The sequence below is a fragment of the Coregonus lavaretus genome (genome assembly GCF_964263955.1).
Source record: "Coregonus lavaretus genome assembly, chromosome: 4".
NCBI classification, from domain to species: domain Eukaryota; kingdom Metazoa; phylum Chordata; class Actinopteri; order Salmoniformes; family Salmonidae; genus Coregonus; species Coregonus lavaretus.
This window is the reverse complement of record NC_139991.1, coordinates 15457580-15471869: the sequence shown is the minus strand read 5'-3', so window position 1 is coordinate 15471869 and position 14290 is coordinate 15457580.

Genomic DNA, 14290 nt, shown 5'->3' with positions numbered 1-14290 from the left:
ATGCAGACTACCCGTGCTTCATTTCACTTCACTCTGTGTAGTTGGTCCGTATAACGTTGATTAAATTACACAGCGCAGTGGGCACCCGTCACACACTCTTAACTCAACACTGGCTTCTGAACACTCCAGCTGGGCTTCTGAGCGCCTGATGTAGTCACGGATAAGTCTACGGATTACCATATTTCAGACAAACTAATAGCTTTGTAGAGCGAGCTTAGAAATAAAGCCCCTCGTAGAGCACTACAAAGCCGTCACAAAGAGGGCCTATCTAAAAGAGTAAGAATACAAACCAGAGGTATTTATTATTTTCAGGGTTGCCGGGATTTCTACACTTTTGCTTCTGTAGTGATGGAAGCAAGAACAGAGGAGAAGAAAAGGTCTGTCTACATTATTCACATACTGTGCGTATGTGGCAATACGTCTCCGCGCTGAACACCTAGCCTGCCATTAGGAATGACCTGCTCTCAATCACCCCCAGGCAAAAGGCTTGGATCTCAACCACTGCTCTTCTAACAAGTATTGAAAATAATTGAGGTTTATTGAATCAACCCATTAATTTGTTCCAAATTCACTTTTCTAAATCCACTTTGGGGAGGAGATTAAAATGGTATAGCACAAAGGCCAGGCCAAAACAAAATTGAAAGGCTCTTATCTGCTCATTTGTTATGGAAGCCTCGCTGTGTCAAAATGAAATTAATACTTTTTACAGCACTCTTCCCTCCACCTCTTCACTCTCTCTTGAGTCGTGGACTCGTGGTCTCTCTAATTCCTGTGTCACTGAGTGTCTGAGCGGGAAGTGTATGGCCAACCATAATGCTTTTGTTGTGTACCTCCACTCGCGGTCCTCCCAACCTAATCATCTAGATATGATTATGCACATACAAACACACCACAGAGAGACAGAAATAGGAGGGGGGAGGGGGAGGGGGGTGGTGGTGGTGATGATTCCTCCAAACCATAATGGATGTGTTAAAGAAAATAAGAGGTGTCGTTGGGATGCTAAACACTACGCAATAAATATAATCAAAAATGCAATGCAATATGCTAAACACTGTAATGTCCCTTGAGTGAACAGGCATTTAAGATGGATGGGAGAGAGGGGACGTGGTGATTGGTATCTAGTCAGTGGGTGTGTTTGTATGTGTGTGACAGTGGGTGTGACAGTGAGAATGAATTTGACATTGTTACAGTGTAGACCATAACATTCCCTAAACCATGAGTTTCAGCTAAAATAGAATAGTGTATTTACAGTAATAATACTTCCTCTGCCATTAATATTATTCTCTCACACATCCTCTAGCCATCCACCAAATCACCCATCTATCTCTCAGATAAATCTTTTTTTTTTGTTAAATGATGAGCCCTCAGATTAAATCTGGTGTTCTCATTTGGTCACGGGCCACTACTGGGTACACTGACAATGGGAATTGTTCTCCCTCGAGAGCTACGGGTGGAAATACCCAGCTCGTCTTCGCGTTGCTCTGATGTTACAATAGAGACTGCTGCTTACTGGGCCTGCTAGTAAAAGGCTCAGATAAAGAGGGTTGATAATGAGAGCTAAAGGGATTATATTCCTGCAGAGGCCAGAGACTCCAGGCAGGCACAACAGGGTAATGACAGGAAATGGGATTACAATCTGAATAGCTACTCCCTCTCATCTCTCATCTCTCTCTCGATTCGCAACTGCCCTGTGGTCATGACTAGGATTCAGTCACCACCACCAGCCTCCTTAGGCAGAATTCAGTACCTTCCCAAAACAATATGACAAGAGGATGAAGAGAAAGGCAATATATTTGAACATACACTGGTTTCTTCAGGTGAATGTGTCTTACACTATCTACTGCGGTGAGGACCTAGACTGAGGTTATTAACATCACAAAAGCAAAGCGCCACTTGGGCAAATAAACCTATATTTTGTTGACCTTTAAGTGATGTAGGACAGGCCAATTTCATATAGAGTGTCCACCTGTCATGCTGGTCTCCTCTTGGTCCATTGTCTCAATCAATCTGTAGGGTAATTTACTCCAAGTCCTCTCTCGGCAGCAGTTTCCAGGCTGTACTTGATGTAAAGTGGACAGCAATTCAACTTGAAATGAGTGAAACAGGACCTCTGAATGGCTTCAGCAGACAATAGCCGTAGGGGACAGTTTGGCGTAGGGGACAGTTTGGCGTTTCCGTTTTGCAAATCTCCAGCTAATTTACTGCATCCTTTCTCCCATCAATCTGCACTGTGTCGGCATACAGTATGGATTTGCTTTGTGTGAGAGTGTGTGAGTGCATGTCTGTGAGTTTGTGTGCGTGTGTAGATCTATTCATTGGAGTTAATTACAAGTTTATGGTGCATTTATGCAATGCAATTCTATACTCTTGTATGTTGGTGTTGTGGATACATCTGTGTGTAGGTGTGATTGTGTGTCTTCTCAGTGTTATCCTTTTGCCAGTAACACTATCATATTGTGAAGGTCTTAAGGATGGCCCACTTGAGGGTATGGATCCAGACAATGATATGGCTCTCTGTGAGGAAAGGGCATCTTTAACGATTGGAAATTTCAGTCATCATAAAATCAATGAGTGTTATGGAGTTCTCAGAGAGTTTCTTCCAGCAACTCTGACAATCTTGTGATTATCGGACACTGCAAGGACTAAATTCGCACATGTGATTTTATGGCTCAGCCACTGGCCCTGTTACTGTCATACTCACAGTAAAGGGCAAGCTGATAGCTAATCGAAAATGCTGTGGGCTCATCGCCCACCAGGCAGCGCTGAATGCCTCTGTTGTTCCACTGGCAATGCTCTAACAAGAAGAAAAAACTGAAGGAATTATCACTTAGCGTGACTCATAGAGGCATCCCAATGACACAGCTCTGTTAGTGGAGCTAAAACGCCTCCATCATTAGAACTGTGGATGTAATGGACGGGGCCATCTCGCCAAATGGGCTTTTAAATTTCTCTCTCTCTCTCTCTCTCTCTCTCTCTCTCTCTCTCTCTCTCTCTCTCTCTCTCTCTCTCTCTCTCTCTCTCTCTCTCTCTCTCTCTCTCTCTCTCTCTCTCTCTCTCTCTCTCTCTCTCTCTCTCTCTCTCTCTCTCTCTCTCTCTCTCTGGGAGTAAAAGGGCAGTGACTGTTTCCTGTAAGTGTTTTTCAGATACAGTGGGAGGGTTGGCCCAATTACACTGACTGTAGTGAACGATACATGCCAGTGCTGCCCAGCGGATGGGTCGGTGTAATGGACAGCGTTGGCATTATTCAAAACTTTATGGCTGCCAGATGGGGGAAACAAATGGAGCTTGAGTTGATGCCTGGGTAAATGTCCCTTCTGCATGACATGGTGCATCAAGTAAGAATAGATGGGGTCTGTTGTCCTTTTGAGTTCACTGTTCATTGATATCAGACTAAGTCTGAGGAGGTTCCATTATTGCTGACATTCAGGTATTTGTTTCAGGTATCCCCTGACATTGTCTGATCTGCTCTTTCATGAGATGAGAGTAGTAGAACAGTGGGTCTACTCAGCAGTAATTCTGTCTGAGAGATGAAACAAACTCATCTTAGAGTGTAAACAAAATTAAAACAGGATTTGTTTAAAGCCTTCAGCCAGCTAGGGATTTTAATAAATGCATAAAAATTGAAATAAATGAATGCCCTCTTAATTAAATACCTCATTAAATGCTTAGGTGGTTGGCATCAGGTTCCTTAGATAAGCAGCACTAGTAGACTGGATGAGGAGGAGGAGACAGTGAGACGTCTTTCTGAGATGAGGTGGTGGAGGAAGGGTGTAAGGGTAAATGGGAGATGGTGAGGCTAACAGGCATAGTTAGAGCGTGAGAGAGGGGGTTTAGCCAGTTGATAGGGGAGGAGCAGAGGGAAAGGAAGAAGATATAAGTGAGCTCTAATGAACCTTTAACCGGTCTGAGATTGGGTTGCGCTCCACAATCCCAGTAGGATCTGGTTATTTTGGGTTGTGTGGCTGAGAGCTGCTGGGAGGCAGTCTGCCGTGCACATGCACAACCAGGGCCAGTTAGTATGCAGAGCGACCTGTTGTAGTCATAAACGTTTGCTGCATGGTCCACAGCCCTCTCACAGGCTCTCTGAAATTGAATGCTTCAATAGTTTCCTGTAATTAATATTATCCTCCCCAATCACATGACAAGGCATATAAGCAGTCTGGTGTGTGTTAGAATGGTTCCTCTCTTCTCCATCCCAAACATTTTTGAAAACTTCACACAATGGTGAGCTGAAACCAATTAACGTGGAAAATGTTGATAAACTGGTTAAATTAAATGCAAATATTTTATTCAAATGATATGGTTACATACAACCAAAGAGGAGAGATAAACCATCAACTACCACCCAGAGATATTTTCAGATAGAAAATAAAAAATATTTGTATCTGTGAACTACTGTAACAGAAAAGATTAGCTACAGGAGTATACATTCAAAAGGGAAAAGAAGGAGGAGAGCATCTAGAAAGAATTGGACAAAGATAACTTTGCCGCGAGACATCCTTGTCCCCACGGACAGGGAGAGTGGGGCTGTTAAGGATTCATGGTGGAACCTGTCCCATTTGTCTGGCTATAATGACTCCAATGTCCTTCGGTGACACGTCTTCCTCCTCCCTCCTCCTTCTCTTGCTCCTCCTTCTCCTCCTACTGCTCCTCCACCACCACCTCTTATCCTCCTCCTCCGCCTCTCGTTGTCCTCCTCCTCCTTCTCCTCATCATTCTCTAAGCTTTCTCCTAACCTGCGCCTGCTTGATGGCAGTGGCCACCACAATGTCTGCATTTAGGAGAGGTTGTTTTATAGCATTGGAGATACATTGACCCTCTTGATCATGTCTCCATTTTCAATGTCTTCGATAATGTGAATGCCAAACAGAATAGAACTTGCTGGAAAAGCCTGTTATCATCTTAGGATGTTTGGAAAACAACACTTAAAACCCAGACAGACCATAGGTCTTTCCAGATAACTTGGACACGCAATCATTTTCATATAACAGACAGCCTTCTTTATTTTCTTGGACTGACTCAAAAGCTTTCATTTCCTTATGTAATGCAGGTCACCAAGGTTGGACAAGCCCACTCTCAGAAAACCTACTGTTTCCTCGATAGACAGTTTATGGAAATTTGTGCACTTTACCATCCCATCCTGTACTTTACCATCCCCTCACACAATAAAAAGGCCTGTTATGTTTAAGAGCTGAGGAGTGTAAAGTATATATTGTAGCTATGCTGTGTCTGTCACTCTCAATCACTCCACTGAGCTCCTTCATAGTTTTCCCTCTCTCTCCACTGTTCCGTAGCTCCGCAGGGATTTGCCTCATAAATCACCAATGTACTTTAGGTAAAAACATCACTCAGCGAGAGACGGGAAGCTCTAAAAGCCTTCTAACGATTGGGTAATAACAGTAGATCCTCAACAACCAATTAATGGTTTCATGTAGATCGTCATTAGTATGTATCTATATTTTATTATCACTTAGCAAAATATGGCTCGAGGGTCAAATGGAGAGCAAGCCAGGCAGTCTCTTTTTCTTTATAAAAGTGCTACATTGTTTCATTCACAGCCATTTCACTTTCGCCTTGAACTTGGGTCTGGGAGACAAGTGTTGTATTTGAAATAATTTTAAACTCTGCAGAGCTGCCAGAATTGATGTGCTCAACTACATAGAGGCAAAGCATTGCATAAACATAAATGCAGGGAAAGACATTTGTGCTGGAGATTGAGATTCGTGACCTAGCCTTCTTCAGTGGTGAGATTTATCTTGGTTCGGTCATTTAATGTGACAGGCATTTGGGCGATGTGTATGTGTACCTGATGGTGTGTGTACATATTTGTGTGGTAATAAATGTGTTCTGGCATCCAGGGCTAGTGTGGGGGTTGAAATTGACATTTGATACAGAATGTACCTTTCAACACTGCCAATCTCTAACAGCTAGGAATGCATAGCACAAAACAATTGTATATTGATATTGCTTGTAAATCTACAAATCTCTCAGAAAAAACTGTTGGGTTACAGCAATCCTGAATCTACACTTTACCTGCTTAGAGTTAAAAGGAGGAGTTTTTAAATGAGACGCCAGAAATAATATATTTAGAAAAGGATCAAATGTATACAGGAGAAATAGGGCTGCATGCACATTTGAGTTTAGCAGGAATATTTCTTATGGTTTTCCTCCACATGTTCAGGACCATGGACAGCTGCGGTGAGAAACCACCGCTGCAGCAGCTCCCTCAACCTATTCAGCACCACGGACAGTGATCATTGACACGCACTCCTGCAGCAGTTCCCTGAACACGTGCAGGACCACTCAGCAATCAAAAGGCTGCACAGTGGAGTCATCAGCTTGGCAGGGATATAAGGCTGTCCGAGGTATTTTGAGTTTGATCTGTTTTTCCAAATATGAATTACAGTACACATACTCAGTACACCATGTATTTATGGTATGTATGTAATGCCCCATGCTTGCCTTCTAATGGAATTACAATTACTTTCAAAAATTATGGCTATTGTTCAGGGATCTATTTTTGTTTGTTCCGGTTTAGATATTTACACAGTAAATTCCAGGACAAATGTATGTGATTTGGGCAGTGAGCTACAGAAGGTAAATAATCAAATCATGAAAATAATTCCACTGAGCTACTCATGATTTTAAAAGCCTACACACCATGAATCAAGCTTAAGCCCCCTGTCTCTTCCTAAGAAGGACGTTTATAATCTCCACCAGCCCAATGTCATGTGTAATAACAAGTGCAAATGAGTTCTCCAGAAACCCTGCAGGTTTGGAATTAATTATAGAATGTAGCTACCATGGTCGCAGTGTACTGCTGGTATGATTTATAAAGGGCTGGGGGCAGAGGAGGAGAAAAATACAAAAAGGAAATAAGAGAGGGAGTTTTTTAGTAAAGAGAAAACAATTTCCATCACTTGAATCCAATAAGACAATTGCATTACATCTAGATTTGTCTCAATAAATACCTACCTACACATAATCCACACATTCCACACGTCCTACTCAATGTATGCATCTGAGTTTGGAGAGGGGGAGGTGGCACCATTGGACGATTGTCACTCGGTTTGTTCTCTTTCAGTGCAATGTAATTGATGTTAAGGATTTGAAAGTTATATTTAAATACACAATGTGCTAGATGTTTCAAATACAGTATGCACAAGCTGAACAGACATTGTTTTTTTTATGTAAACTATAAGCCTAATGATCTGGCCAATACTGTTCATTTTTTTCAGAGATAACTGTTTTTGAACCATTGCTTTCTGTCCCTCTGTGCCTGTTTAACCTGCTGCAATCCAATCAGCTTGTGGAGCTTTAGTCAAGGATCTGTCTTTCAATGTCACCAGCTCCCTGTTGGGCTGAGCTGCCAGATGTTCAGTGATATCAGTCTCTGTGCTTTAAACCCCTCCCTCCACCACCTCTACAAAACAAGTGTCTGTTTATCTGTCGTCCTCTATGTCCTCATGCAGCCTGGTCTAGACATAACATATTAAACGTACATCTGGGACACTCAAATTAGTATGATATGTTACGTTTGGTATGGTCACATAAGACGGATGATTACTTAAGGCAAAAACAAAAGTAGGGTGATTGGTCAGGGTGGATGGGTGGGCATATAAGCAAACGTCTAGCAACCCAAAGGTTGCAAGTTCAAATCTCATCACGGACAACTTTAGCATTTTAGCTAATTAGTAACTTTTCAACTACTTACTACTTCTTAGCTACTTTGCAACTACTTAGCATGTTAGCTAACCCTTCCCTAACCCTTACCTTAACCCTTTAACCTACCTCCTAAACTTAACCCTAACCCCTAACCCTAACCCCTAGCCTAGCTAACATTAGTTAGCTAGCTAACGTTAGCCACCCAGCCACTTAGCTAAAATTCATAGCATATTGCACATTTTGCATATTAGTAACATTTAATATGAATTGTAATTCGCAACATATCATACAAAATGGGTGATGGATATCCACAACTTAGTACAAACCATGTGAAGCGTAAAATATCATACTAAATGGAGTGTCTCAGATTTACATACAGAATAATAGGAAATGTTATGAGACCATGTTGCCTCATGAGGTCACCCTGTCAGTTGCATTTTCACAACAACAACCTTCCATAAAATTTGTGGTCAGTAATTCTCCACAACAATATAGCCGGCCCTACTGACAGTGGATAAACTAATGTTTGCCAGGTTTACAGGAGAGCCTAAAGCATTGTAAATGAGAATACTCTATCTAAGCGAAGGGCAGAACCTGCTGTCCACCAATCTTCTCTGCTGTCTATTTCCCTGGCCTGCTAGCAGGAGACACCATGTTGTGAGCTGAGGTGCAGACAATCCTCAGATAGTGTCAAGTAGCATCAGTGTCTGTTCAGGCATGGGTTTTTCTGTAACATGGCTGGACCTGATGTGGCTGTGTCAATTTGACCATGGTTTAGACACTGGCACTGGGCATGGAGGTTGTCTGCCTTACACGAAGGCTGAAATGTTTTGTTTATGCCCTACTGCCACTGTGCTTCTGCCACTGTTGACCATGCTGTTTAATTGGCTCCCTGCATTATCAGAGAGGGACAGATTGGAACAAGGATGCTTCATCTCTGACAACGTTGAATGTTTGAGGTGGATTATTATTATGTACAGTGCATTCAGAAAGTATTCAGACCCCGTGACTTTTTCCACATTTTGTTATGTTACAGCCTTATTCTAAAATTGATTGAATAGTTTTTTCCCCCCTCATCAATCTACACACAATAACCCATAATGGCAAAGCAAAACCTGGTTTTTAGAAATACAGTGAGGGGAAAAAAGTATTTGATCCCCTGCTGATTTTGTACGTTTGCCCACTGACAAAGACATGATCTTTTATCATGAATTTTAATGGTACGTTTATTTGAACAGTGAGAGACAGAATAACAACAAAAAACTCCAGAAAAACGCATGTCAAAAATGTTATAAATTGATTTGCATTTTAATGAGGGAAATAAGTATTTGACCCCTCTGCAAAACATGACTTAGTACTTGGTGGCAAAACACTTGTTGGCAATCACAGAGGTCAGACGTTTCTTGTAGTTGGCCACCAGGTTTGCACACATCTCAGGAGGGATTTTGTTCCACTCTTCTTTGCAGATCTTCTCCAAGTCATTAAGGTTTCGAGGCTGACGTTTGGCAACTCGAACAGCTCCCTCCACAGATTTTCTATGGGATTAAGATCTGGAGACTGGCTAGGCCACTCCAGGACCTTAATGTGCTTCTTCTTGAGCCACTCCTTTGTTGCCTTGGCCATGTGTTTTGGGTCATTGTCATGCTGGAATACCCATCCACGACCCATTTTCAATGCCCTGGCTGAGGGAAGGAGGTTCTCACCCAAGATTTGACGGTACATGGCCCTGTCCATCGTCCCTTTGATGCGGTGAAGTTGTCCTGTCCCCTTAGCAGAAAAATACCCCCAAAGCATAATGTTTCCACCTCCATGTTTGACAGTGGGGATGGTGTTCTTGGGGTCATAGGCAGCATTCCTCCTCCTCCAAAAATGGTGAGTTGAGTTGATGCCAAAGAGCTCGATTTTGGTCTCATCTGACCACAACACTGTCACCCAGTTCTCCTCTGAATCATTCAGATGTTCATTGGCAAACTTCAGATGGCCCTGTATATGTGCTTTCTTGAGCAGGGGGACCTTGCGGGCGCTGCAGGATTTCAGTCCTTCACGGCGTAGTGTGTTACCAATTGTTTTCTTGGTGACTATGGTCCCAGCTGCCTTGAGATCATTGACAAGATCCTCCCGTGTAGTTCTGGGCTGATTCCTCAACGTTCTCATGATCATTGCAACTCCACGAGGTGAGATCTTGCATGGAGCCCCAGGCCGAGGGAGATTGACAGTTATTTTGTGTTTCTTCCATTTGCGAATAATCGCACCAACTGTTGTCACCTTCTCACCAAGCTGCTTGGCGATGGTCTTGTCGCCCATTCCAGCCTTGTGTAGGTTTACAATCTTGTCCCTGACATCCTTGGAGAGCTCTTTGGTCTTGACCATGGTGGAGAGTTTGGAATCTGATTGATTGATTGCTTCTGTGGATAGGTGTCTTTTATACAGGTAACAAACTGAGATTAGGAGCACACCCTTTAAGAGTGTGCTCCTAATCTCAGCTCGTTACCTGTATAAAAGACACCTGGGAGCCAGAAATCTTTCTGATTGAGAGGGGGTCAAATACTTATTTCATTCATTAAAATGCAAAACAATTTATAAAATTTTTGACATGCGTTTTTCTGGATTTCTTTGTTGTTATTCTGTCTCTCACTGTTCAAATAAACCTACCATTAAAATTATAGACTGATCATTTCTTTGTCAGTGGGCAAACGTACTAAATCAGCAGGGGATCAAATACTTTTTTCCCTCACTGTAGCACATTTACATAAGTATTCAGACCCTTTACTCAGTACTTTGTTGAAGCTTTGGCAGCAATTACAGCCTTGAGTCTTCTTGGGTATGATGCTACAAGCTTGGCACACCTGTATTTGAGGAGTTTCTCCCATTCTTCTCTGCAGATCCTCTCAAGCTCTGTCAGGTTTTATGGGTAGCGTCTCTGCACAGCTATTTTCAATTCTTTCCAGAGATGTTAGATCGGGTTCAAGTCCGGTCTCTGGCTGGGCCACTCAAGGACATTCAGAGACTTGTCCCGAAGCCACTCCTGTGTTGTCTTGGCTGTGTGTTTATAGTCGTTGTCCTGTTGGAAGGTGAATCTTCGCCCCAGTCTGAGATCCTGAGCGCTCTGGAGCAGGTTTTCATCAATAATCTCTCTGTACTTTGCTCCGTTCATCTTTCCCTCGATCCTGACTAAAAACATCCCAACAGCATGATGCTTCCACCACCATGCTTCACCGTAGGGATGGTGCCAGGTTTCCTCCAGATGTGACGCTTGGCATTCAGGCCAAAGAGTTCAATCTTGGTTTAATCAAACCAGATAATGTTGTTTCTCATGGTCTGAAAGTCTTTAGGTGCCTTTTGGCAAACTCCAAGCAGGCTGTCATGTGCATTTTACGGAGGAGTGGCTTCCGTCTGGCCACTCTACCATAAAGGCCTGATTGGTGGAGTGCTGCTGAGATCAGAGATGGTTGTACTTCTGGAAGGTTCTCCCATCTCCACAGAGGAACTCTAGAGCTCTGTCAGAGTAACCATTGGGTTCTTGGTCACCTCCCTGACCAAGGCCCTTCTCCCCCGATTGCTCAATTTATCCGGGCGGCCAGCTCTAGGAAGAGTCTTGATGGTTCCAAACTTCTTCCATTTAAGAATGATGGAGGTTATGTGTTTTTTTCCCCAGTTAAGCGTAGTAAGCATAGTTAATTACATCATGACAAGCTAACAATGTATGGTTAAATAGTTAATCACAACATGACAAGAAGAGGCCTGAAACGGAGCAAGGAAATAGCTCAGGGAATTGTGAAACAGAGCAAGGAAATGGCTCTGTTAGATTTTAACCATATGATGAGGAATTTTCAGTGGACTATGGGATATACATGGTTAATCAATAAACACAGAGCTGGGGTTAAACATTGATACATCTCTGTTGATAGGCAAGAACGTAATTGGTTTCTCTCACTGGGTTTATGTGTTTGTTCTCTGGTCATCTGACGGTTGTCTTATCTTATCAGTGACTGAAACCAGGCTGAACCCTTTGTCTCTCCTTGAGCATCTTCCTGATTAAATTATAGCGTGACGGGCTGGGCCAGAGGGGTTAGGCTTGGGTATGTTTGAGAGATTGATTGTGGGCCTGCCATGTTGTCCACAATCCATCTCCAGGTCATGCCAGGGTGAGCCAGGGTTGAACAAAGTTCAAACTGAACCTGATTATTTTTACATGACTGGGCTGTTATTTGTGCATGACAAAGCTTGATTGGTCACACCACCAACAGTGGTGGGGGAACCCAAAAGGGAGGGGGTTTTAAGCTAAAATGTATGTAAAATTACTATATAAACTAAGAGCTGGGAGGTGGACAATCAGATATTTTGCAAACCACCTAGGCTCTATTACGTATGTAATAAAGTCTATCTTAATTCTACAAAAAACTCTGAAATACTTTGGTTCTTTGATTAGTATAAGGACGAATTTGCCACAACAGAGGCCACTGTGTTCTTGGGGACCTTCAATGCTGCAGAAATTGTTTGATACACTTCCCCAGATCTGTGCCTCAACAAAATCCTGTCTCGGAGCTCTACGGACAATTCCTTCGACCTCATGGCTTGATTTTTGCTCTGACATGCACTGTCAACTGTGGGACCTTATATAGACAGGTGTTTGCCTTTCCAAATCATGTCCAATCAATTGAATTTACCACAGGTGGACTCCAATCGTTGTAGAAACATCTCAAGAATGATCAATGGAAACAGGATGCACCTGAGCTCATTTTTGAGTCTCTTAGCAATGGGTCTGAATACTTATGTAAATAAGGTATTTCTGTTTGTTATATTTCTAAAAACCTGTTTTCAATTTGTCATTATGGGGTATTATGTGTAGATTGATGGGGATTTTATTTTATTTTATCCATTTTATAATAAGGCTGTAACGTAACAAAATGTGAAAAAAGTAAAGGGGTCTGAATACTTTCTGAATGTACATACACATGCACAAACGCACGCAGACACACACACAGACACACACGCAGACACACACGCAGACACACACGCAGACACACACACACTTGTACAATTTTGCCAGTTATCAGTAGCGCTTGATTTCAGGATGACAGAAAATATGATAATGTTTCTGCTGTTATCTCTGTGCCAGTCTGCTGCTGTATGCTCTGGTTGCTGATAAATCTAAGAACTGGTGAAGGGGAGAAATACAGTTTTTGTAATGCCCCAGGCAGCATACTGAGGTCTTTATCTAGCTCATTAATTCTTGTTGCATTTAAATAATAGACTTCTGACATGTCTTTACCCTCTGCATCACTGAGCTGATCCTGAGCGGCGTAGTCAGGGAATTCTCCAGCAGATGTGTACATTTCTAGAACAGCTTGTGACCACGTTGCACATCAGAATCAGAATCAGAATCAACTTTATTCGCCAAGTACATTTATACACACCCGGAATTTGCCTTAGTGAGAAGGTGCTGCCAGAAATAGACAACATACAAACAGAATACAGACACAAGTCCATTTAGACATCATACAGAATATACAATATCGGAACAGTAACCATAAAACTCTGGAGTATAGGCTGATTACAGTGGGAATATACAATTTACATTTTAGCAGATGCTCTTATCCAGAGCAGTTAGGGTTAAGTGTCTTGCTCAAGGGCACATCAACAGATTTTTCACCTGATCGTCTAGGGATTTGAACCAGCAACCTTTCAGTTATTGGCCCAACGCTCTTAACCACTAGGCTACCTGCCGCCACAGAGGGGGATTCTGCTGTGACAAATATATACAGTGCTGTGCGGCGGTGTACAGAGTGCCAATGCAGTATAGTGCAGATTATTATTTGAGGCAGTCACTTAATCCCTATGAGCCTGTTGGCCGGTTGATGAGGGACACAGCATGGGGGAAGAAACTGTTCAGGAAGAAGGTGGTTTTGGTCATGATTGACCTAAACCGTCTGCCAGAGGGGAGTCTTTGAAAGATGGGGTGTCTGGGGTGATCAGGGTCGGCGATGATCTTTCTTGTACACTTCCTTGTCCTGTAGATGTGCAAATCCTTGATGGAGGCAGGTGACAGCCGATTACCTTCTCTGCAGACCAGACGATGCACTGCAGTTAGCCCTTTCAGCGGGCAGACACAGACCCAAACCAGACAGTGATAGAAGAGGTGAGGATGGACTGGCTGTGTAGAACCGAACCAGAATTGTTAGAGAGAGTTTCTTCAGCTCGCGCAGATAGTACATCCTCTGTCGAGCCTTCTTGGTGACCACTGTGATGTTGTCCTCCCACTTGAGGTTATGGGAGATGATGGTCCCCAGGAATTTCAATGACTTGGCTGTGCTGACGGCTGAGCCATCAATCTCGAGGGGGAGAGATGGTGGGGGGCAATTCCTGTAGTCAACCACCATCGCCACGGTTTTGACTGTGTTGAGTTCCAGGTTGTTGCGACTACACCAGGCCACCAGGCGGTCAACCTCTCCACGGTACATGGAGAGACGGTTCACCTTCCGAGATGAGACCGACCAGGGTGGAGTCATCAGCAAACTTGAGTAGTTTGACATTGCGTCGTTGGAGGTGCTGTCATTAGTGTAGAGTGAGTAGAGGAGGTGGGAGAGCACGCAACCCTGCGGCGCCCCCATACTGAGAGATGGGG